Below are 23,766 nucleotides of genomic sequence, written 5' to 3'. Positions count from 1 at the left end.
CTGCACACATAAACCAGTCACCCCTATGGCAGGCCTTATCAATCCTGAAGGCAGGGTGCTGGATTTTATGTGAGAGGGTGCCCATAAATGAGCAGAGCCCCTCTGCAGCCTTCGGAACCTTTATTCCGGGGTTGTTTGTGATGCAGCCAAACCATATACTCTTAAGTGCATAATAACCTTGCGTAAATGCTGCCTTTGGAATGGCTGCATGGAAACATGTTGTGTTTGGTATCAAATACCTTGGAATCATACCTCCCTGCCAGTAACTGACGGGGGGGGGGGTATGATTCCACCCTACTAGATGGAGAACCATGACTTCACCGGTACACCCGGTACCAGCTTCACAGACCCTTGCATCACAAAATGGATGCTGCCAGCCACAGACACGAGTCTGCCCTCCTGCTGCTGGATGAAACTCTGGCAGGGGAGGCCTGGACAATAGGTTTCCTGTCACAGGGAGGTGTAACTACCTCCCAGATAGGCTTTAGTGTATTGGGGCTGGGTGGGTGCACTCCAAGAGTGCTTTGATGTCTGCACTGGGGGCACATTTGGTGTCCAAAGGATATGGGTGTAGCCACCCATCTGTCCTGACCCTCCCATAGGTGGGTCCTCAGAGTTTGTCCCACCCCTTCCTTGGGTATAAAGTAGGAACCCCTGACTACAGGACTTTAGATTTACCTGGACGAAACTCTGCTACAGAATCCCAGAACTTCTACTATCTACACGACGTTGGATGACCGAAGAATCTCCCTTGGAGTAAAGGAGTTACTCCCCTGCAAGGCATGCACCAAAGACTCATCTGTCCGGTTTGCATCTACGCAGCTCCTGAAGGACTCCGAAGACTTTGCAACACAGGAGGTGGATTTCCAAGCTTCCTCAAGGCCGATCCGTGCTCTCAGCAACTCTAAGATAAAAGGTCCTCGTGGGCACCGTGCAACCCGAACCCCTGGATACCGTGCACATTTGCAGCAGCATATGCTTCTTGGCAATCCCTGAGGCTGTGCTTTGGGCTACTTGTAGTCCAGACCCCAGGCAGTGATTCCACTGAAGATTGCTGGCCTACACTCCTTGAGGGACCTGTGGGCTGGTATCTAGTGATTCCTCTCAAGGTCCCTTCGCAATCCCTTGTCCGTCGACTTGTGGGTCCCTGAGAAGGGTACTTTGACTTTCAACGGGCTTACCTGGTTGCTCCAGACGTGTCCTGATTCTCCATCACTTGGGGAGTCCACAGGACCTTGCTGGTCCACACCAAAGCCGTTTTACTCTCACCACGTGGGATGCTGTTGCCAAGGCTTGTTGGTCTCCAATACGGACACTGACCCCCCAGCACTCGACATCCTTCGTGGGACAGCTCGCCTGCAGACTGTGGTCATCGTCGACGCCTCCTGGTCTCCGTGGCAGTAGAATCAAGCTTCACATCATCGCACCTGAAACACCCGACATCGGTGAGCATTCGTCTATCCTGCCCCTGGTTACTGGCAAGTGACCCAGACTCTGTCCCCTCTGCTTTCAGGTTCTTCACATCTTTGATGCAGGCTTGAATCACACCAGACAGTTTTCCTTTCCACGGCAGCAGCACTTTGCAGCAACTCCCTATTGACGACATCGAAGATTCCTGACACCATTTGACATCTATGCACCTAGCTTCCCTGGGTTACGTAACACGAGTACTCTGGTGCTCCCGTGGGTACTGGCCTTAGAACCTTCTAAGTCAAATAGGGTTAGCTCCAAGTCCTCTCCTAAGTGTCCTTAAACTCTAAAATTCCAACTGCGACTTTCCCATAGGATTGTACGGAGCTCGCGGCTGTGTTCTCACACTGCATGTGTCCCCCGTGGGTCCCCTGTGTCACTTCCTTGGGTGGTTCCTTGGGGTCCCAGCGATTCTACGTGGTCAAGGCACTGTTTGTAGTCAAGTTGTGGTTCTTATACCACTTTCTTAATATAAGGTTTGGTCTCCCCCTGGGGCCCATTGTATATTGTGCTATTTACTGTTGTTTTAGAACTGTATTATTGTGTGCCTTGCTCTCTAATCTCATAAAGAGGTTAGTAGAGAGTGTTTAGAAATAAATACATATATTTTATATATACCTTGTGTGGTTCTCCTTTAATTTAGTTATTCAAGAGGTTATAATCTGGTAAACGAAGCTGCTTTACACTCCTTCAAGACTTAGCCTAAAGGCCGCTCTCCATAGCTACCACTAGGATAGCTTTCAATAAAAGTAATCTTAAACCTAATCATCAATAAGGGTTGTTTGAACTGGTGCAAGATGCCCACTATAAGTAGTGGACAGCATATACCAGGACAACTTCCCACAGAGACCGCCTGGGAATTCCAGGTGCTGTAGGCTTTTTGTTTTGCTTAAGGTGAATGAGGGTGGCTTGTCTCGCTTACTGTTGAGCACACTGAAGTAAAATGAAAAAATCTTAGAGCCCTAAAGTCACTGCTCTTCATACCTATGGCCATACCACCACAAACACACCTGATCTCGTCTGATCTCAGAAGTTAAGCAGGGTCGGGCCTTGTTAGTACCTGGATCAGAGACCGCCGGGGAATACCAGGTGGTCTAGGCTTTTTGTTTTGCTTTAAGTGAATGAGAGTGGCTTGTCTCGCTTACTATTGCCAACACTAAAGCAGAATGAGAAAATCTAAGAGCCCCAAAGTCAGTGCTGTTCATGCCTAGGGCCATACCACCCTCAAAGCACCTGTTCTCGTCTGATCTCAGAAGTTAAGTAGGGTTGGGCCTTGTTATTATCTGGATGGGAGACCCCCTGGCAATACCTGGTGCTGTAGGCTTTTAGTTTTTTTTTTTTTGCTTTAGGTGAATGAGGATGGCTTGTCTCGCATACTAAGGCCAGCACTGAATTAGAATGAGAAAGGCTAAGAGCCCCAAAGTCAGTGTTCTTCATGCCTATGGCCATACCACCTAGAAAGCACCTGATCTCATCTGATCTCAGAAGTTCGGCTGGGTTGGGTCTGGTTAGTACCTGGATGGGAGACCGACTGTGAATGATACGTTCTGTAGGCTTTTTGTTTTGCTTTAGGTGAATGAGGGTGGCTTATCTCGCATACTATGGCCAGTACTAAAGCAGAATTAAAAAAAACTAAGAGCCCCAAAGCCAGTGCTCTTCATATCTATAGCCATACCACCCTGAAAGCACCTGATTTCATCTGATCTCAGAACTTAAGCAGGGTCGGGCCTGGTGAGTACCTGGATGGGAGACCACCTGGAAATACCAGGTGCTGTAGGCTTTTTCTTTTGCTTTAGGTGAATGAGGATGGCTTGTCACATGTACTATGGCCAGCACTGACGTAGAATGAAAAAAGGTATTGTCCCCAAAGTCAGTGATCTTCATGCCTAAAGCCAAACCACCCTGAAAGCACCTGATCTTGTCTGATCTCGGAAGTTAAGCAGGGTTGGGCCTGGTTAGTAACTGGATTGGAAACCACCTGGAAATACCAGGTGCTGAAGGCTTTTTGTTTTGCTTTAGCTGAATGAGGGGTACAATGGCCAGCGCTGAAGTAGAATGAAAAAAGCTAAGAGCCACAAAGTCAGGGTTCTTCATTCACAAGGCGAAACCACCCTGAAAGCACCTGATCTCATCTGATCTCAGAAGTTAAGCAGGGTCCCACCTGGTTAGTACATGGTTGGGAGCCCGCCTGGGAATACCAGCTGCTATAGGCTTTTTGTTTTGCTTTAGGTTAATGAGGGTGGCTTGTCTCGCTTACTATGGCCAGCACTGAGGTAGAATGAAAACAGCTAAGAACCCCTAAGTCAGTGCTCTAGATGCCTTTGGCCATACCACCCTGAAAGCACCTGATCTTTTCTGATTTCAGAAGTTAAGCAGGGTCGAGCCTGATTAGTACCAGGATGGGAGACCGCCTGGGAATACCAGTTGCTGAAGGCTTTTTGTTGTGCTTTAGGTGAATGAGGGTGGCGGGTCTCGCTTACTATGGCCAGCACTGAAGTTGAATGAGAAAAACTAAGAGCCCCAAAGTCAGTGCTCTTCATGCCTAAGGCTATACCACACGCTGATGTACACAGCTAATCATTGGACAACAACTCATCTAGGTTTGTTTGCACTGACACGCACAGCATGGTTTTGTTTTAGTGTGTCATATAATTCATCCCACAGCTGTTCATCTGTATTTGTTTGCGCTGACACGCACAGTTTATCTCTGCTATTTATAATTAAGCTCTGATGCGCACAGCTATTTTTTGCACATCATTCGACAATATTTGTTTGCACTGACACGCACAGGATTGTTTTGTTTTGTGTATCATATTCATGTATTATTCACAGCTAATTATTATACAGAAATTCATATGAATTTGTTAGCGCTGGCAGGCACAGCATTGTGAAATACCCACAGTTACATTGAATTTCTTTTATTGCATGTCAATCCAATGATACGCACGTTAATAATTTACATGTTATTATGTCTTACTTCTGTTCATGCTTATTGAAACCATGTGTGTTTTTTAATAATACACATTCTATTCTTGTTTTGTTAGTTTCTTAGTTCTCAAGATTATTATAGTTATTATTTTACAAATCGTATAGTGTTGAAAATTCCATTTTCTTATACAGCATCATATTTATCCAAGAAAAGAAAATGCAAAATGTTACAGCAGCGCCATTTTTCTTAACAAGCCCTGGAGATCCACCTATAAAATGTCAAAAGTGGAAAAATGTATTTGAGAGGTATGCCAGAGTTTGTGAGTCTTCTCTCAGCTCTGAGAGGAAAAGTTCTTTACTATTACATTGAACACTCTATGAAGTGTGTGGCTGTAATAAAAAACGACTGTGATAAGGATGTCAAGATACAGGTTGTTAGAGATAAGAATCAAATCGTTAGAGATGAAAATTCTAAATGGGTTGAAAATGAAAAGAATAAACCTGTCATCAACAAAGAATTGTCTAAAGGAAGAACTATAGAATATAAATGTTTTAGATGTGGTAGAGTTGGTCATCTCGCCAATGATAAAAGATGTCCTGCATTGGGTCAAACCTGTAGTAAGTGCAAAAAGGAAGGGCATTTTTCTATAGCATGCAGGAATAGATTAGAGCCTAGGATTTAAAAGGGTTGAAGTGTTTGAAAATGACAATCTTGAGGCAACTTCTGATGACTTTGAATGTGGACAAATTGTGATACAAGTCCAGAATTATGTTGGTTAAAAGTCCTATCCCTTTGACAGTATTACTGTTGAAGGGGAAACCACACATGTTCTATTTGTTTCTGGGGCAAAGATCACAATTGGCTCTAATGAATTTTATCTAACAAAATTAAAGGACAAGGTTGTTCTTATGAAACCAGACATCACACCTTTGGCTTACGGGGGTGAGCCAATCAAACTACATGGTTATTCCATTGGCTTAATTGAATATAAAAACAGACTGGTGTCAGGGAAAATATATGTATCCAAAAAGGGTGATAGCATCATCAGTTGGCTGCATCAGGGTGACTTAGGCGTGTTTCTTGATCCCAATTCTGATCCTCCTATTCTAGTTAAGGATAGGGTAAGTACTGAAGAGAAATGTGTGGAGAATGATTTCTTGAAAGATCTTAAAAAAGAATTTCCTGAAGTCTTCAAGGATGAATTGGGGTGTTTGAAGGGTTACCAACACAAAATTAAAGTAAAGAACGATGCTGTTCCATTATGTTGTAAAGTAAGAAATGTACCTATTTCAGTCAAAGTTGATATGAAAAAAGAGATAACTAAACTGAAGAGCTGCGGCATAATTGAAGAGGTGGAGGGAACAGAATGGTTGGCCACAGTAGTTGCAGCCAGGAAGCCCAATGGGGATTTGCTTCTCTGCCTTGACCTATGCCAATTAAATAAAAGTGTGGTAGTGGATAGATATCTGCTTCCAAACATTATTGAGTTGTTGGTTCTACTAGGTGGAGCGAAGGTTTTTAGTACCATCGATCTTACCTCGGCGTACCATCAGATCGAGTTAGAAAAATCGTGTAGAGACTATTCAGCATTCATAACACCAATTGGCACTTTTAGGTTCATCAGAATGCATTTTGGTTTAGTTTCGGCTTCAACTGTATTCCAATGTGCCATGGAGTATGTTCTTAAAGATCTTGTTGGGGTTTGCATTAATCAAGATGACATTCTCGTTTTTGGTAATGATGTTGATGAACATGATGCTTGGTTAAAACACGTTTTGAGAAAATTGTGTGATTGCAATCTCACAATCAAAATGTAAGTTTAGATCTGACTCGATAAACTATCTAGGGCACAATATTACAGGTGATGGAGTTAAGCCCAAGTGTGATCTGATTGCCACTATCAATATTATGAGTTCTCCAGCCAACAAAGATGAATTCATGAAATTCTTGGGCATGGTGGAGTACTATGCTAAATTTGTTGAGAATGCTGCTAATCTAACCACAAATATGAGGTGTTTACCAAGGAAGGGCGCGAATTTCTATTGGACAGAGTTGTGTGAGAAGGAATGTTCTTGCATTATAGAAAGCTTAAGTGCAGCTCCTTCTCTACAGAGCTTATTTTTCTTTTTAATTTTGAGTTTATTAAAGAAAAAACAAGAAAAGGAAACAGCACTACAATGAATAGAACAAATCCTAGTTAGCATACAGACATATAGTAAAATAAGAAAATATAAGGATAAGGTTTGTCAAGCTGTATACAAAAGAGAAATATACACAATATAAAAAAGAAAAACAGGGGGAAGGGGAGGGAAAGCAATATGCAATTACTATATAACCATTAAAAAATAATAATGCAACAATGTAAGTATAACAATGAATAAATAGTAATAACATATTATAACATAAGAAGATTACAAAACTATTAATCATCTAGAAATAAAACGGCACTGGAGAATTTGAGGTGGTTTCCTTACATCGTATGAGATATTGGTAGATTTAACACTAGAAGAGGCAGACAGAGATAGATATGTTGTTAATGGGAGCCATCATAAATCTCTTTTAATAGCTAGGGAAATAGGGGAAACATAATTAGTATCTAATCGATGATGAAATCAAACAGCATTCCACCAGGATCTAAAGGTAACTCTATCTGCCTGCTTCCAATTTGAGGTTATTAGATGAAATGCAATAGCTATCAATAAATCTAAAAGTTTAGAGCTCGATGGAGATTGGGGCCAATGGGGTGATAATGTTCCCAGGAATAAATTAGTGAAAGAAAAGGGAATCTGAACTTTGAAAATTATTTTAATTTGGGACCAAACCAGCTGCTAAAATTGATGAATTGGGGGACATTTAAACAGCATGAGTTTTATATCTGCAAACAGGCAAGGGCAGGACCAACAGATAGAAGACAAGTCTGATGAAAAAGATGCTATGGTTGATAGAAACAATAATACTCGATGATAAACGAAGTAAAGGGTTTGTGTAGTGTTAGCAGCACAAGAAGTTTTATGAAGTTTAAACCATATTTTGTCCCATAAAGTTGTTGGCCAGACCTGTGAGAAATTCTTCTCCCAAGCCAATTCAGTCTTTGATTTGTGTCTATCCAAGGAAAATTGTAGCAATTTATATATATTGGAAGATGGGGGGAATGTGCCGAGTATTGAAGATAAGTTTTTATAATTTGCAGGAAAATTTGTATCTGTTGGTAAAGTTAAAAGATATTGATTCAAGGAAAGACATAAAAAATTATATTGCATTTTAGAGGATGATGGTAAAGAAAATTTAGTTTGGAGATCAGAAAAAGAAAGGGGTTGATCATTATGTACTAATTGAGCAATCCAACGTAAACCTTTAGAATGCCAAGTTTTCCAGTAAATAGAACGATTATGAATTTGTAATTATTTATTATTCCAAATAGGCTGTTGATGAAAGGAATTAATTGAGGGATAAGATGATGCTAAAAAAGGGGTCAGAAGCTTGCGGGAATGTGAAATGACAGGGGAACGCTCAGATGCAATATTAGTGGTAAAAGCGAGGGACTCTGGAAAATTAAAAGGAGTAATAAGATATTTCTCTACTTTAATCCATAACGGGGATATAGAGGAAGGTTTGTAGAGATCCAACGAGAAGCTTGCTTTAAGGAAAAAGCAGAATGATAAGTTTTGAAGTCAGGAAACCTAATACCACCATTAGGTCTATCTTTTTTTAAAAGAGGACAAGGCTATACGAGGAGGCTTACCCTTCCAAAGAAATGTTGACAAAGTAGATTAAATTTTCTTCAAATAATATCCAGGAATTTGTATAGGGATCATAGAAATAATATATAAAATAAGAGGAGAAAGCATAATTTTAATCGAATCTAGGCGACCCCACCAAGATAGAAAAAGGGGTTGCCAACGTGTGATGGCGTCATTTAATTTTTTGGTGATATAATCAAAGTTTAACCTTATTGTTTCAGGGATTAAGGGAGGAAACCATAAGCCTAAGTATTTTATTTTAGATGATTGCCAGGAGAATCCAGAATGGTCAAAGAGATGTTTTCTGACATAAAACATTTAAAGGCAAAACTTCACACTTGTCATTATTAAGGCGGTATCCTGAGATCTGGAAAAAAGAAGCAACTTTTTGAAGAAAAGGGAGAAGAGAAGATTATGGATTGGAACAATATAAAAGGATGTCGTCGGCGTAAACTGACATTTTAACCTGATGCGGACCAAATTGAAAACCTGAAATACGATCATCCTGTCTAATCTTAGTTAGAAAAGGCGCTAATGTAATAATGAACAACAATGGTGACAAGGGGCATCTTATTCGCACACCTCTATATAATGGGAAATAATCAGAAGTCACACCGTTACCAAATATTGAAGCTTTAGGGCCTGAGTATAACAAAGAGATTAAGGCAATCAGTTTAGGAGGAAAACCGGCCCAATGTAATGCTTGAAACATAAAGTCCCATTGAATCCTATCAAAGGCTTTTTCTGCATCTAGAGCAATAGCAGCCATGGGATGACCTAAAGATGAGGCCTTGCTTAGAACATTAAAAAAGACTCAAGAGTTATTGGAGGCTAGTCTTCCCTTAACAAAGCCGGATTGTTCGGGACCAATCAGGTCCAGTAAGACGGGGTTAATGCGTAGAGCTAAGATCTTGGCAAAAATCCTATAGTCTGTATAAACTAGGGAAATAGCGCAATCATTTTTATACAAAGAATGATCCTTATCTTCCTTGGGAATTAAGCAAATCAAGGCATCTTGGAACGTACCTTGAGATGAGCCATTGTCGGAAAAAGATTTAAACAAGAGCAAAAGATTGGGCCAAATAATATTTGCAAAATGATCATAAAACTCAATAGTAAAACCATCTGGCCCGGGAGCTTTCCCACGACGTAAAACCGAGACTGCATGGGAGATATCCGCTAAAGAAATATAAATCCCTAGAGAATCAAAATCAATGTGATTAGAAGGAGAAGGAGGAGAAGGAATGGATTGAAAGTAGGAAGAAAGATCAGACTGTTCAGGAAGAGATTCTGGTGTGTAAAGGTTTTTATGAAATGTAACAAATTCATTTAAAATATCAGTATCTTTAAAAATAGGAGTACCAGAAGAACTCTGCAGAGATTCTATTCTCGTTCTTTCCTTCCTAATTTTTAAGTAGTTAGCCAATAACGTCCCCTTTTTGTTTTGACCTCCATGTTATGTTAGGGGCACTTCTAGAGCGCGCGACTCACCCGGGGGCATCTCGGCGCTATACTTAGTTATTCACTGAGAGGGAAAAAGTAGGAAGAAGAAGCCACGACAAGTACTAAGGAGTCAGAAATAGAAAAGTTTTCAATTTTTTCCTAAAGATTGTAAGAGAGGGGCAGTTTCGAATGGCAATAGGAAGCGAGTTCCAGTAACGCGGCGCGAGACATGAGAAAGCCCTCGCCCCTGAACGGGAGCGGCGGATTCTAGGAATCTTCAGAAATTCCATGACGTTAGACCTTAAATTAAGAATGGAGGTCTTTTTTATCAGTTTGTTTGCCAAGTATTTAGGACCTATACCGTTCAAGGCTTTGTAAGTAAGGCAACAGGTCTTAAAGTGGGATCGTTTCACAATCGGGAGCCAATGGAGCTCTAATAGGAGAGGGGCTAAAGGCGTGCCTGCCGGACGATCGAGTATCATTCGGGCAGCGGTGTTCTGGATGACCTGTAGTTTCTTTAACAGGGACGGGCCAAGTTCGGCGAGCATAGCGTTGTCGTAATCGAGGCGACAGATCACCATTGCCTGAACTAGAGTTCTTCGGTGCTTGATGGGAAGATAAGGGAGAATCTTCCGTAAAAGCCGCAGGCTAAAATAACAGGAGCTGGTGATTGTAGCTACATGGTCTTTCATCGAGAGGGCCTGATCAAGTGTGAACCCCAGATTCTTCACTACTTGCTTAGGAACTGGAGCCGTCCCAAGCTCTTGCGGCCACCAGTCCTTGGACCAAGAAAGAGAAGCTTTCCCTACTAATAGAATCTCTGTCTTACTCGGGTTCAACTGGAGAAGATTCTCGGTCATCCAGTTTGAGATAGTGGTCATTCCTGCTGCAAAGCGTAGGTGTTCTGATGTTGCATTTGGGTTGATTTTAAAGATAAACTGGGTGTCATATGAGATGATCTCAAACCCACAGGATTCGGCTATTTTAGCTAAAGGGGACACGTATAGATTGAATAAGGTAGGGCTGAGACATGATCCCTGAGGGACGCCTTTATCCAGGCCACGTTTATTTGACCGGAATGGACCTAGCATAATTGTTTGATTGCTATCTGCCAGGAAGTTTTGTAGCCATTTCAGAGCTTGATCTTGTATGCCACAGGAACTCAATCTCTCCGACAGCTTAGAATGGGATATCGTGTCAAATGCTGCGGAGAGATCTAAGAGAACCAGAATGGCTGATCCTCCCGCATCCATTTCTAGCCTCAGTGAGTCAGTAACTGCAAGAATAGCAGTTTCAGTACTGAAGCCTGGCCAAAAACCTGATTGCGATGAGTCTAAAAGATCATTTGATTCGAGTTAGTGGCTCAGCTGTTTATTTATAGCTGCTTCAAGTGATTTGCCCAACAAGGGTAATAATGATATGGGCCGATAGTTAGCGAGTGTGAGGGGATCTGCTGTCGGTTTTTTCAGGATGGGGCGAACAAACGCTTCCCTTCAGATGGAAGGGATAATGCCCAACTCAATGGAACTATTGAAGATTGCTTGGACTTCCGAGGCACAGCACGGGGCAATAAGGGCCATGATTCTCGGGGGGCACAAGTCACTAGGAGAACCAGACTTTGCCGATAAGAGCAAGGTGTTAACTTCCGTTATAGATAGGGGTTCAAATTGTTTGAGCTTGCCCGAAGTCTTTTGGTTGGTTTCGGCAGAGCTCATGAGGGGGAATTTGGTCTAAGTTAATAAAGGTGAACAATTTGCGTAAATCAGGTTAATTTTTTCCTCAAAGTGGGTTGCAAGAGAGTTGCAGAGGTCCTGTGACTCCATTTGAGGCAGCCTACACGCCTGAGGGTGGACAAAATCTTTAACTATATTAAATAGAGATTTTGAGGAGTTTGTGGCTTGGTCAATTTGTTTTAGTATGAAAGATTTCCTTGCTGATTTTATGTTCTGATGATATTTAGATAATGAGTGTTTATAGGTCAGTCGGTCCGTAGGGGTTTGACTGGTTCTCCAGCATCTCTCCAGGGCTTTGCACCTAGATTTTTCCGCACTGAGTTCTCCATAATAGCGGGAACTACATTTCAGTAGATAGTTGGAGGCAGCATCTCTGGATAATCTATTAAAGTTAACTTTGGCGTCAATAAGATTTTTTAAAGAAGATTTATTATTAGAATGATGATATGTATATTCTAACTGTTTAATTTTATTAAGTAATTGAGTGGATTGTTTTTCTAGAGATTTTTTCTTCAGTGATACGAACTTTATGAAAAAGCCCCTGGCAGCAGCCTTAAAAGAGTTTCAAATCATGATAAAGGGAGATTCCGGAGTTGTGTTAATAATAAAGAATTCAGAGGCAAAGGAATTACATTTTTGCCAAAAAATAGGATCTAGAAGTAGGGAATTAATAAAACGCCATCTTCCTGGGAGGGGAGAAAAAGGGATACGATCTATATCGACAAATAAAGGGGCGTGGTCCGAAATTAAAATTGAGCCAATTTGAGACTGAATGGCATGTTGGGCAAGGGACTTACTCAAAAAAAGGTAATCAATATGAGACTGTGAATGATGTGTAGATGAGTACAAACTATATTCTCGAAGGTCAGGGTGACAAAGTCTCCATATATCCACTAACGATTTAAGAAGTATTGTAGATGAAAATTGTGAGTGCATTTTAGAGGGAACAAATTTAACTTTAGAGAGTCCATCTAATATAGGATCGTGAATTTGGCGACAATCACCCCCAAAAATAATATAAACATCATCATCATATCGAAGCAATTTGTCAGATACATTTGTCCAGAAAACCTTATCAACCGAAGTAGGTGCATATACATTAAAAATTACGAAAGGAATCTTATCTATGAGAAGCTTAACAATATCCCAACGCCCTTTAGTATCAAGTTCCTGTTGAACAAGGGAAACATGCAACTTTTTGTGACATAGAATCACAACCCCATTTTACTTGCCTAAAGCAGGAAAATTAAACACATGACCCACCCAACATCTTTTCAAGTTGGAAGCTTCCTCTACAGAAAGATGGGATTCTTGAAGTAGAGCAACGTCAGTTTTTAATTTTGCTAGATGAGATGACACCCGTTGCCTCTTTTGATAGGGTTGCTTAAACCTTTAATGTTCCAGGTAGTAACCCGAAATGTAACTTATTAATAAAAGAATGAACATGTAATATGCTTACAAGAACCAAACCAAGATTAAAATAAGATAGATAAGAGTAAAGAGAGTAGGAGAAAAATAACATATGGTTCAATAGAGAAGACAGAAGGGAGAAAAAGGTAAAGAACAAGAAATACAAAAAAGCATGGAGAGAAGAGACCTTAAAAAAGAATATCGAAGAGAGAAAGATAAGATAGAGAACAAAGAGACAGTACATGTCATACAAATGACGACTGAGAAACATACCTACAACACAACACGAAGTGGGGGATGGCTACACCAGAAGAAGAAGACGACGACACCATCTGAGCTCCGGCGAGCCCTCAAAGGGACCATGGGTAAAACTTCGACAAAAGAAGGGGGGGGACCATAAGGGAAGCGATAACGGGAGAAAGAACTACACCTGTATAAGAAAAGGGATAAAACATATAGATGAAATAAAACATGCGCGGTAAGAGAAAAGAGAGAACAATAGGTAAGTACAACATCTTAATACATTAGCCAAAGCTGACATATATGCAAAACAACGATCAAGGAATTACATATACGAGAAAACAATCGGACAAGGTGAAGCAAAATAATAAATCAAGTAGGTTTTGGGGTATTCATTGCGACAGCTCCATGTTGACGAAGGATTTCCTGCAATACGACTGGATCATCAAATGTGGTAATCTTTTCCTTATAGGTGACCTTGAAAAGGCAAGGATGAATAAGTCCAAATCTGTCATTTAGAGATCGCAATTGAGATCGAAGATCAAGGAATTTTTCCAACGAACGGCTGTACCCTTAGCCATATCTTGAGAGAAAAATAGGTGTTGACCCTCCCCAAAAATTTTGTTTTTGGTATTTGACTGCAGACAAGACTTGGAGAAGGTCTGTATATTACAAGAAAAACATGATGACTCCATGATGACTTCAAGCCCCAAGAGACCCTGCTGGCGTGCCCAGAGGCGCCGACGCCTGTTTCCCGCGCTTGGAGGCGTTTAAAATCAATCGCGGCTCCCGCATCGCGGTAACCACTCTGCCACTATTGCTGTCTTTGTGTGGGGACTTCAAGACCCAAGAGACCCTGCTGCCGCGCCCGGAGGCTCAGACGCCTGTTTCCCACGCCTGGAGGCATTTAAAATCAATCGCGGATCCCGCATCGCGGGACGCACGCGGGTGAGACCAGGCGAAGCCCAGGCCAAGGGCAGGCCCGTCTGCGCCCGTCAGAGGGCGAAGGAGGCCGGGCATGGCTATACCAATGAGCAGGGTCACCAGAGACCTGCAGTGGAATTACTTCGACAAGGTACTGTTGTAAAGCCGTATTGACTCATCTAGGAGATTACTGCACTTTGGGACTTATGACGCTAATTTTAACATGAGTAAAAAGTTTACATCAGGGCAGGGTGTTGTTGGGACTCTGGACGCTTTCCTCACAAGGGCTGAATCTGTCCTAACTCATGAGTTAGAATTAGCTGAAAGGTGGTTATCCCTGGATATCCAGAGTACACTCTTACGAGATGCCCCTCCCACCACTTTACTTTCTTCTAGCATGGTGGAAATTGAAGAGGTTTCTCTCCCTGTAATGGTCTAGACGTTACGGCCCCAGCCCCAGTGGTTGTAGCAGTATCAATAATTAGTGATACAACACATATGTCCCCAGTTACAACAAGGGGCCAGAAGGCTAAGGCTAAGTCTATGCAGGGTCACTCCCTTGCGCCTCCACCAAAGAAAAGGAAAGGACAGAGTAGCTATAAACCAGCCCAATCTACACTGAAATCCACGTTAAAAGTTGCTGGTGGGAAATCCTGTCAACCCAATAGCGAGCACTCCCAAGATAACATATTAGTGCCGAACAAGGGAACTATTGTGGAAACCTCAAGCAATTTAATGCAAGGAGATTTTACATGTAAGCTGGAATCAATTTTATCTACTCTTCTGGAGCCTGTAATTTTAAAACTTAACCACGTTGAAGCAAGGCTAGTTAACCTTGAAAAATTCATATTGACTCCTCCGCAATTGTTAATGGAGAACCATGGGGGAAGTGAGGGGCCCTTATCTGGTAATCAGCCAGGGTGTAGTGGTTCCGGTAATACGCCCGCTGTAGGTTGTGGTCCTGATAACCCGGAGAACGGAAGTGTATCTTCCACTCCGTCCACGGGTGGTGTATTGCAGAGTCAGGTCATATCATCGCAGGAATCATCTGGTAGCAACATAAGCAGGGATAATCGTTCTCAAATGGGGAGAGGCTTGCCTTCCCACACGGCGAGGAGAAAGTCCCCTGCTCGTGAGGTTGCCCAGAGCTCAGCTACCAACCTACATTTACCCCCGACGTAAAACCTTACACCGTGGTGTTGGCAAATGTCCCCATGCTGCCGGCTGGTAATAATGAGCACTGGTCAATCTTGCGGAACAAATCTCTCCACTTTCTTAGTGCTAGGACTGGAATTAACACCAACCTCTCATATTCCTAATACAAGATGGCACGCAGAATTGGTTGGGTGGGCCAGTCCAGGAAGTCACTAAAAGGGGATTGTATTGTCTTATCCTTTAGAACCCCAGACTTTGCCCACTTAATACTAGACAGGGCGGGCAAAGCGCCAGTTAGACTAGATGAGCCGGTTATATTACCCTTAGGGTATTTTTACCCGCCATCTCACTGTCGTCCATTTATTTACCCATGGCATACGTCTAGAGAGATGGAGCATACACATGGAGGCCAGCCAATGTATACAGTCCCAACTAGTAATCGTTATGACATTTTTAACACTCTGGACCATATTGACTGACCACGAATTGAGAGTAATCACTGTAGCGCTATTGACGGGCATTAAAAAAACAGTGGAGAGATAGGGTGTGGGTGAGAACACAAGTAAATAGACCCTGCATCTTATTAGAGGAGCCAACTCCTAAACCCCCAATGGAACGCAAAGTGGTTGGAGCCCAGGGTAAGGGCAATGGGCTTCTCCCCGGGGACCAGAATATACTTAGACCAGATCAGTCTCAAGGGGTTCAGATATCTTTACCAGTATCGCCTAACATACGGCCCGAATTAGGGCAGCAGAGAAGATGTGAAGCTGATAGTCCTACAGTTATAGGGGCAGCCAGTATCTCCGCCACCAACAAAATCACTGGCTGCAGTCTTGTATCATGGAATATAGCAGGTTTACGAGCCAAGTTTGGTAATCCCCTGTGGTTAGGATACACTTTAAAACACGAAATTATTTTTCTTCAAGAAACATGGCTGAAGGACCCCATTCATATGAATGGTTACAGAACATTTAATACCCAAGCGATAGGAGGTCTGCACGGCAGAGCCAAAGGTGGGCTCTGTATATATGTCTCTAATCTGTTACACTTTGCCAAAATTGAACCTAAGCTTGAGTCCCCCTATTATCAAGTATTAACGTTGTATTTAACTGCTTCTCAATCTATGACTCTGGGTAATTTTTATAATAATATTCCACCTGATAGTGTCTCTAGGGTAGTTGATTCACTGTATAAAGAATTAAGAACTACGTGTAATGCAAAGGGCCCCGAGAATATGCTCATCATGTGTGGAGATTTTAATTGCGCTCTGTGCCCTTATGAGGATGACAGGATATGTGGTTTTAATATGGAAGAAGGAACACATGGCACTCACTTTTGTCATTCCAGTGCAGGGGAACTTTTTAATGAACTGGTGTTCAACCTAGACTTAGGTTTTGCCAACGACCAATGCACTAGACCTATTCAGATGCCGCAGACTTTTAATGGCAGAGGCCTCAGTTCAACAATAGATTATATCTTGGTGTCAAACATGTGTGCCTCTAGATTACTCACCTTTATAGCAGACATGAATTCAGTGAGAGATCATTACCCCTTATGTATTACGGTTGAACTCCCTGCGAGTAGTCCGAGAAGTGACAAACAGGTGGTAGACGAGGCTCTAGTTAACTTAAGACTTGATAAAGTTAATGGGTACACTCTTCGATGGAACATGATGGACCCTGAGATAGTTAATAAATTACTAATTACAAGGTGTAGATCTGCTTTTGACACCTGCCTGAATGAACTAGCTTCCCCTGAGAGCATTCTATCCTCTTTCCAAGATGTAGCAGTCGCGGTTAGGGATGTAATGTTTAAACAAGGTGGTAAAAAGCAAGTCCCCCAGCGGTGGTTTGACCTAATGTGCACTGGTGCATATTCTCACCTGAAACAGGAGCTCCATAACATCCCAAGGAACATCATTAAAATCAGAGAAGCCAGAAAGAATTATAAATCAGCGCTTTCAGAGAGGAAGAATACCCTCAGGAAAGAAGCCTGGGAGCTGCTTACCTCGGTTGTACAAATGAAAGATAGCACCGCTTTCTGAAAGCCTGTCAAAACACCTTTCCTGACCCAGGTGGGGGGCCCAACCATTGAAGTAGCGATCACAGAGGGTCAATGGATCGAATATTTTCTTAAGATATATAACGGCCCCTGTTTTACTAACAATCATGATACTGATAGCATAGGCCCTACCTGTCAGCCACTGGACCTATGCTTTAGTATTAGAGAAGTAAGCAGGGCACTCTCGTTAAGCGCAGGAGGGAAAGCCTCAGGTCCCGATGGGATACCCGTGGACTTGTACAAGTCCAACGTCACCTTATGGGTCCCCATCATTACACAAATAATTAACGCTAGCTGTAAGATCACTTTTCCACTAACATGGGTGGAATCCATCATAGTTCCTATATTTAAGAAGGGGGACCGTCAGGTCCTGACCTGCTACAGGCCCATTTCCCTATTGGATTCCATGGCCAAGGTTGCTGGACGTATCATTTTGGAACGCCTGCAGCTCTGGGCAGAGGAAAACCTAATGCTATCTGACATCCAATACGGTTTTAGCGAAGGACTAGGGACTGTGGAGCAAAGTTTAAACCTAGCGATCCTCATGGGAAAGTATGTCAGGGCCAAAAAGGGAAACCTGTATCTAGTTTTCGTTGATCTCACTGCAGACTTTGACTGCGTGAGGCATTCAAAGCTTTGGGAAATCCTGGAATCTCTTGGGGTCGATAAAAATATTATTCATTTTATTTGTCGCCTTTATAACGGTACGAAATCACGTGTGCTATTTGGCCTAGGAGGTGAGTGCACTGCCTCTTTCCCCATTGGAAGTGGGGTTAGGCAAGGCTGTGTCCTAGCCGCCTTCCTTTTTAATCATTATATCAATGGGTTAGGACAGGCCCTCCTTAAAGATGTCCAAGATTTCCCCCAAGTAGGTAATCGTCCTAGTCCAGCATTACTCTACGCGGACGATGTTGTAATTATGTCCTGTACCCAGATTGGCCTACAAAAGACCCTAAATAATTTTTTTAACTTCATGAAGGAGCTGGATCTTAGGATTTACATCTCTAAAACCTTTGTAATGAGATGTGGTCGTGGGACTAAGAAATGTAGGGACATTTCTGTGGAGGGAAAATCGCTAGCCTCATCTAATAGTTTCTCTTATCTAGGCATCTTGTTTAGTCATAATGACACCTGGGCCCAAGCTGTTGTAGCAGAAAAGCTAGCTTTAATTAAAACATCAACTGCTTTATCCAGCTTCGCGAACAAATTGGGCCGTAAACCACCTTTGAAACTTTTAAAAATGTATAAAGCAAAATGTGTTGCAACTGTTACCTATGGGGCCGGGAGTTGGGGTTTTGTTAACACAAACTCAATACAATTAGTGGAGAATTCTTTTATTAAACATATTTTGTCAGCTTCCTCTAGTACCTCCACCTACGTCTGCCACGCCGAGTTGGGTCTATCATACATATCAGACCTTATAAAAATGGAACCAATTCTTCTTTGGCACAGGATCTGGTCAAGGGATGAGACTAAATTTAATAGGGACCTACTACAGGATAGTCTGAGGTTGGAGAGTATCCGAAGGATACCGTGGATTAAGTTCATCCAAGACTTTACAAAAGACAGGAGTAACCCGGAATACTTCACTAACCCCCGTACTATCACCCTGGTTTCCAGGAAAAATCTTAGAAAGAAGGTCCTCTCTTTCCTTGAAAGTAAAAGACTATCTGGAGAAATCAGTAAGCCTAGTGTTTTGAACCATCAGACGGTCCTTACAACCTTCATTCTGCAGCCATACTTAGCTTTCATGCCAGCTGGTTTTGATAGGTTCTTACTATTCAGATTGGGGATAATACATAGATTTGTTTCCTTCCCCAAGATGAATGACTGGGCAAGTGAGTTACATCTATGCCCATGTGATAACCTGTCATGTCAATCATCCATGCACCTGGTTTTATTCTGTACATTTTATACGGAGGCAAGAAAGCTTTGGATAGTTCCGATTTTACAGAACTGGAGCCTGAGACAATGTTGCCCTGCTTTTATTAAGCTTCAGCTGTTAGAAAATGAACATGTTGCCTGGAGGATATCCATGTTTTAAAAACAAAACTCTCCACTATAGAAAGAGCATTGTTATTTAGGATCATGGAGGAGGCCCTTTGCAAACACTTTCTTCACAAATGTTGATCTGTTTTAACTTGTGTAAATATTCATGAAATGTATTTTAATATGGAATTATTACATATATAAACTATCTTTTTAAATCCATAGATGATAATCTTCGTTTTAAATATGTTTACTTTCTTGTCACATGTGCTTTTTATGATTGTTATACCACAATCGAAAAAAAGCTTTGTTTTGATTTGATTTGATTTGATTTGACTCCACAAGGTTTTGCAGAGATCTTGGGTCCAAGTCTATGAGCCCTTTGGATATTGAGAGAAGTAGTAGGGAGGTCCAAGAGCCTAGGCAAAAATGTTTGAAAAACTACGGTTGGGTTAGAGCCCTCAATATTCTCGGGAAGACTATCAATTTGAAGGTTATTCCTGTGATTTTGGATTTCTAAATCCTACGACTGCTTCTTAAGCAGGGATATCTCAGACTCTAGAAAGGAAATGCGAGAGCATGAGACTTGAAGAGAATCCGTTCTCTGTTCCACAACAAGCATACGCGAATCCAGTGAAGACCATTTGTCATTCAAATGCTGCAAAGTTTTATTGGTTTCTTCAATGAAAGGTTTCAGAGCACGAATTTCCTCAAGGATTATATCCATGGAGGCCCAGGATGAGCTCACTGGAGAAGGAGGCTCTTTTTCCGGTCGCTTGGTGGAAATTGCAGGTAGTTTACTTGACAAATGTGATTTTGGAATGGTACCTGACGCCTGATCAGGTTTCTGAGGTGAAATGTCCTCCATTTCGTTAAGAGGAGAGTCAGAGTCTGACTGTGCAGTAGGTTTGGAGGAAGTAGTAAGCTTAAGATTTCTTAATCTTCCCATAGAAAAAAAAATAACAGAGGGAACGTAATACGCAAAATTTAATTTTAAACTTCCAAAGAGCAGTAAAATCGAGTCTCAGTTCTATGTAGAGGTCGCAGGGTCCACCTTGTTAGTCAGCCAAAAACACCATGAATAGTGATAAAAAGTGACATAATGAGGATACCTAAGCTCTTCTAGAGTAATGAGGAGGATCAAGCCATAAGAAGAAGGAAATCCGAAAAAAGAAGGCACAAAAACATCTTTGCACAGTACTGGAATGGATGTGCCTACTGCGCACATTTAGAGATAAAACTGAAACGCAGATATGTGGAAAAAGACGCTTTAAAACATCTCTGAATATATCCACAGACTGTTGCAGCGTTGATAGAGCAGCAATACAATGGGCATCCACAGGTCAACAGTCAGTTGAGGAAAAATGTCAGTTGTTATTCAAATGATACTCAGACGATAAGGAGTAAGAAGAAGGAATCACAAAATGGCGGCCGTAAATAAATAAATAAAATAAACTTCTTGAAGTAGCAGGAAAAACTTCAGGAAAATAAAAATTAAAGAAAGGTCACTTGCCCATTTTAAAAGCCAGCCAGAAGTTGTTTTCAGGAATTGAGAGATGAGCACACTTGAGGAGAATCTTCAGCGCAATGCAGGGAGCTCAGAGCTCAAAATGGCGGCCGCTACACATGAGGAAAACGGCACTTCTCACCAAAAATGCAGAAAAATGGCAAAAGTCGGCACCTGAGGAAACCAGAGGCTTCCCACAGCAAGGCCACGTCAGACACTCGTGTCTCCACTCCAAAACGAGGTGTTCTCCGCACAAAACAGAGCCATGAGAAGACCCTCGGCACAGAGCCCCGCAGTCATGCTGCCATCTTGCCCGGCGTCCAAACCACGCCCCCTTCTCTTCAGAGCTTTTACCCTAGGATTAAGCCTATTCTCACTATCAATGCCAGTGAAAAAGGTTTGGGTGCTGTTCTGCAACAGTATAGCCCCTCTGGCATGCAAACTATTATGTTTATATCTCACAGCTTAAGGGACGCTGAAACCCGTTATTCAGTGGTGGAAAGAGAATCTCTTGCAGTATTCTGGGCTATCAAGAAGTTAAAGAAATTTCTGTGGGGGGTAGAGTTTGAGGTTCGGACGGATCATAAACCTCTAGTTGAAATATTTATCAAGAAAGGTCTTGATTTAATCTCGAGTAGGATCACTAAATGGGTCATAGATTGCAAGAGTATAGCTTTTCACTGAAGTACATTCCTGGCGTTGAAAATGGTGTTGCGGGTGTGCTTTCACGACTCACTCCCAAAGAAACTCTGGTGGAAGTTGAGTGGTACGTGGATAATGAAAGGGTGTGTGTGTTAGACAATAGCATCTTCACTGAAGAAAGATGGCGTGAGGAGTTGCCTATCGACTCTACACTCAATGAAGTAATGTCTTTCATACATAAGGGTTGGTCTGGTGTTAAGGCCGGATCGGACTTTATAAGACCCTTTTGACTTTTGCTTGATGAATTGTCTGTTGAGAGTGGGTTGTTATTTTGAGGTACAAGGTTGATTCCACCTAGTAGTCTCAGAAGGGAATTGGTGGTCTTAGCTCATACAACTCACGCGGGCATTACAAAGACCAAGGAAAGATTGCGTATGTCTTACTGGTGGCCTGGAATGGCCAAACTTGTGGAGCGCATGGTGCGAGATTGTCTTCCTTGTACCATGAGTGACAAATCTAGAAGTACTCTAGTGCGACCCATAATTGTAAGAAGGCGTCCTTCACGTCCTTGGCAAGACATTGCATTGGACATTTTAGGTCGGATGCACAGCAGTGGTTTACAAATGTTTCTGTTGGTCATTGTTGATATGTATTCTCGATGGCCTGAGGTTTTCTTTACATCTATGATCGACTTGGCGCGTTATTAAGTGTCTGTAACATCCCTGTAAGTATTTCTTCTCCTTTCATTGACTGTCCCTTCCCTCTACGTTCTAGAATGTATATGCTGGTTTTGTATTCTACCCGACTTTGTCATCGAGCGTGAAACCGCTCCTCTGCGGGTCCGTATTAAGGAATTATTTATACATTAAAAGGATTCCAGCAAATACCTCACAGAGGTTGTTTGTCTACCGCCACAGTGTCTTAAAGAGTTATTTTCAAGGGAAGGTGTGCCTGAAACTATTTTAACTGACAATGGTGTCCAACTGGTTTCAAAGGAGATGGAGGATTTTCTATCTGCAAGAGGTATTGTTCACAAAACATGTTCTCTCTATCATCCCGAATTAAATGGGATGGTCAAGACATTCAATAGAGTCCTTAAAGAGACAATCGTTTTTGCAAAGTCGTTGTCCCTAGAATGGAAAGGAGAAGTGCTTAAGAAAGTAGAAGAATATAGGATGAATCCCCATGGTACTACTGGGAAAACTCCTTTTCTGTTATTTCATGGTAGAGTGCCTAATGCTTGTCTTGAACCTACTTGGGTTAACAAGTATGAATTATCCAGGGGCAAAGAATCTTTATGTGTTGGAAGCAATGTGCAACAGAGGGAAGAGTTAAAAGCTACTGAAAGGAACATTATTTTGATACTAGAAAGGCTGTAAAGAAAGTGGTGGTGAAAGTGGGATATTGGGTCATGATCAAACATCCTGGTCTCATTGGCGGTTCTTCCAAGTTCATGAAGCCTCTAATGGTCATTAAAGTTTTCTGCTATGCTGTTAAGACACAGGACCATCGCATTTGGAATCTTAACAGAGTTGTAGTTGCAAGAGGCAAATTTCATACCATTGAACATTCTTTGTTGAAAATGGATAAAAACACTAATGGTGCGGAAAATGTTAGACGATCATCCAGGATGGTCAAACGTCCTGGTTACCTGGATGATTATGCTTAATGTGTTATGTGCTTATGTTATTTGCTAAAGTTTGTATATAGTTTATGAAGGAAGGGGGGTGTGTGGTACGACTTCATCCTTGTTAGCATTGTCTCCCCTTACACATATGTCTTATTGGAATGTCTACATGTCATAAGATCCTGTATGTAGAACTTGGTGGAACTGGAGGCTCAGTGTCAGTTGGCTTCTGCCTTTCCTGTTAGATGGGATCTTTATTCATGAATAAACCTGCAACTTTAATCCAGCCTATTTCCAGCATCTAACTTCAAAATCCTACACTTTTTTTTATTTTTGTTTTGCTGTAGGTGAATGAGGGTGGCTTGTCTCGCTTACTGTTGCCAACACTGAAGTAGAATGAAAAAAGCTAAGAGCCCCAAAGTCAGTGACCTTCAAACCTAAGGCCATACCACCCTGAAAGAATCTGATCTCGTCTGATCTCTGAAGTTAAGCAGGGTTGGTCCTGGTTAGTACCTGGATGGGAGACCATCTGGGAATGCCAGGTGCTGTAGGCTTTTAATTTTTTTGTTTTGCTTTAGGTGAAGGAGAATGGCTTGTCTGGCATACTAAGGCCAGCACTGAATTAGAATGAAAAAAGCTAAGAGTCCCAAAGTCAGTTCGCTTCATGCCTAATGCATAACAGCCCTGAAAGCATCTGATCTCATCTGATTTCAGAAGTTAAGCAGGGTCAGGCCTGGTCAGTACCTGGATGCGAGACTGCCTCCGAATACCAGGTGCTGTTTTTTGCTGTTATTTGTTTTGTATTGCCTTAGGTGAATGAGGATGGCATGTCTCGCATAATATGGACAGCACTGAAGTAGAATGAAAAAAGATAAGTGCCCCAAAGTCAGTGCGCT

At 42.0% G+C, this 23,766-nt stretch overlaps 6 pseudogenes; all 6 read left to right on the top strand.

Moving 5' to 3' along the window:
* Positions 1 to 2,675: 2,675 nt before the first annotated feature.
* Positions 2,676 to 2,794, top strand: LOC146811866 (5S ribosomal RNA; annotated as a pseudogene).
* Positions 2,795 to 2,907: 113 nt separating this feature from the next.
* LOC146811865 (5S ribosomal RNA) lies at positions 2,908 to 3,026 on the top strand (annotated as a pseudogene).
* A 105-nt stretch (positions 3,027 to 3,131) lies between these two features.
* On the top strand, positions 3,132 to 3,250 carry LOC146811864 (5S ribosomal RNA; annotated as a pseudogene).
* A 104-nt stretch (positions 3,251 to 3,354) lies between these two features.
* Positions 3,355 to 3,473, top strand: LOC146811863 (5S ribosomal RNA; annotated as a pseudogene).
* Positions 3,474 to 3,787: 314 nt separating this feature from the next.
* Positions 3,788 to 3,906, top strand: LOC146811862 (5S ribosomal RNA; annotated as a pseudogene).
* A 19,399-nt stretch (positions 3,907 to 23,305) lies between these two features.
* On the top strand, positions 23,306 to 23,424 carry LOC146811861 (5S ribosomal RNA; annotated as a pseudogene).
* The last annotated feature ends 342 nt before the right edge of the window (positions 23,425 to 23,766 follow it).

The sequence above is a fragment of the Triturus cristatus genome, chromosome 7 (assembly GCF_964204655.1).
Source record: "Triturus cristatus chromosome 7, aTriCri1.1, whole genome shotgun sequence".
Lineage (NCBI taxonomy): Eukaryota > Metazoa > Chordata > Amphibia > Caudata > Salamandridae > Triturus > Triturus cristatus.
Note: the sequence above shows the minus strand (reverse complement) of the source record. Positions and strands in the feature narration are given on the sequence as shown.